Here is a 2,031-nt window from a genome sequence, read left to right on the forward strand (position 1 = left end):
TTCATAAGTGCAGAGATTTTTGTTTTATTCACTGCTCTATCTCTATTGCCTAGAACAATTCCTGACGCATACTAAGTGTTTGACAAGTACTTGTTGAATAAATGAATGCAGAGCAGACACTCAGTAAGTATTTGCTTTTTTTTTTCTTTTAAGATTTTATTTATTTATTTGAGAGAGAGAATGAGATAGAGAGAACATGAGAGGGGGGAGGGTCAGAGGGAGAAGCAGACTCCCTGCTGAGCAGGGAGCCTGATGCGGGACTCGATCCTAGGACTCCAGGATCATAACCTGAGCCAAAGGCAGTCGCTTAACCAACTGAGCCAACCAGGCACCCTCAGTAAGTATTTGTTAAAGTGAACTTAGTAACAAACTATAGAAATGATCCCTGAAAGTATAGTCTTAGATGGGAGTAATCGAGTTTCACGTGTCCTTCAGAAGAAAGTAAGAATCTTTTTTATTCTCTTGAGTATTTCAGCTGTGCCTTTGTATGCACATCTTCCAGCTCTGTTTTGTCTTTATCTTTTGGGTGGAGAAATTAAACCAGCACATAGATTATTACAAGCAAGTGGATATTTGTATTGTTGTCTTATAATTGAAGACAAATACAGAAAGATTTGTGTGCTGGCATTTAAAGCCAGCCATTAGAATAGGAGTTCCTATTTTTCTCCACTTTATTCCTTATACTGTCACAAGAAATCTGTAAATAAGAAAAGAATAAAGAATAAGAAATTTTCCCTTAACGATCATGGTGACAAACATATATATACAAGCATAGTGTATATATTTTTACATGTGCGCTTTATATATGTGTATTTTAATTTAGGATTTAGCCCATATTCCTACGTGCAATGGTATTTCATTTTCAATAGGAATATTCAAACCATAGCATTTTATAACTAGAAAGACCTTGGATTAATTCATTAATTCATTAATTCATTCTTCATTATCATCTGTATGCTTTTTATTCATTCCCCAAACATTGACCGAGTGGTGACCATACGTCAAGCTCTGTACTAAGTGACCCTAAGGGCAAAACAATGAACAATACTTGCTCCTGGACTTCGCAGAACTCATGGTCTAGGAACGAGATGCGTTACAAAGGAAAAGAAGAAGCTTGAGTTCCCAGTGACAACGCAGGAACATTCTATTTCCCAAAACTCGGTGAGGGCGGAAACACAAAGAGGAAATGATTTATTCTCATGGCGAGGGTGTTGGCAGAGAGACTGACGCTGAGGAAGAATGACTTAACTGACGCAGTGACATGGAGACTGGGTCTTAAACAACAAGGAAGCATTCGCCAGGCAGAGAAGTGTCTTCAGGACATCGCAGACACAGGGAGCACTGTGTGCCAAAGCAGGGAGCCCAGACATGCCATTGTCCATCCCGGGAATTAAAAGTACAAGGGGACCTGTGGGGGTGCAGAGTGATGTGGTGACAAACGAAGCTTTGGATGTGGGCAGGGTCTGAACATGGCCATCCTGTCAAAGAGTTCAGACTTTGTCCTACCAGACGGTGGTTGCTGTTTCTGTATCTAGGTCATCAGTCTCTTGGGGGATGTTCCCTCTGGCTACGTGGAGGTGCATGATGAGGACGGTCCAGGAGAGGATGCGCTCATCGTGGTGGGGATTAGGCCTCCTAGATCTGGCACTGCCATCCCCATCTTCCTCAGCCGGAGCACACTCCCTGGACACGAATGAAGAGCTACACAGTCCTTTGCAGAAGGATTTAGGCAGATTTCCCAAAGTCACATCGCATAGAAAGAGGGAGGATTTATGACAGATGGTGCTCTGGTCTGGTTCCTTTGGCCTCTCACTGGAGTGCCTCACAGGGGTCTGGTCACTGCCCCATTCCTGACCTAAGCTCTCTCACTGACTTCCCTGAGGTCACCCCCATCAACCCACTTCCTCATCAGTCTATTTTCTTCTCCCCAAAGAAAAAAACCATACCTGGAGACAGGAGTGGGTGATCGTGGTTGGCTTAGAACTGCTCTGACTCATTCTCCTGAGCTTCCCAAAGAGGGACAAAGGGGAG

General features: G+C 43.3%; 1 pseudogene; it reads right to left on the reverse strand.

Moving 5' to 3' along the window:
• Window positions 1-314: 314 nt before the first annotated feature.
• LOC123326599 lies at window positions 315-401 on the reverse strand (annotated as a pseudogene).
• Between the last annotated feature and the right edge of the window lie 1,630 nt (window positions 402-2,031).

Source organism: Neomonachus schauinslandi, chromosome 13, assembly GCF_002201575.2.
Source record: "Neomonachus schauinslandi chromosome 13, ASM220157v2, whole genome shotgun sequence".
NCBI lineage: Eukaryota > Metazoa > Chordata > Mammalia > Carnivora > Phocidae > Neomonachus > Neomonachus schauinslandi.